The sequence below is a fragment of the Gavialis gangeticus genome, unplaced genomic scaffold, assembly GCF_001723915.1.
Source record: "Gavialis gangeticus isolate Ggan-Ray unplaced genomic scaffold, GavGan_comp1, whole genome shotgun sequence".
NCBI lineage: Eukaryota > Metazoa > Chordata > Crocodylia > Gavialidae > Gavialis > Gavialis gangeticus.
In genome coordinates, this window is record NW_017729022.1 from 173,733,881 (window position 1) to 173,734,100 (window position 220).

Genomic DNA, 220 nt, shown 5'->3' on the forward strand with positions numbered 1-220 from the left:
ATCCCTCAGGATGTTGGCGTTGGCCAGTCCATTAAGGATGGCCTCTTTAATAAACTTTTCTAAGATCTTCCCCAGGATAGAAGTCAGGCTGATATAGTTAGCTGGATCTACTTTCCTCCCTTTCTTGAAGACTGGCACCACACTGGCCTTCTTCCAGTCCTCAGGCACTACACCAGCGCACCAGGAGTTTTCAAAGATCCGTGCCAGAGGCTGGACTATG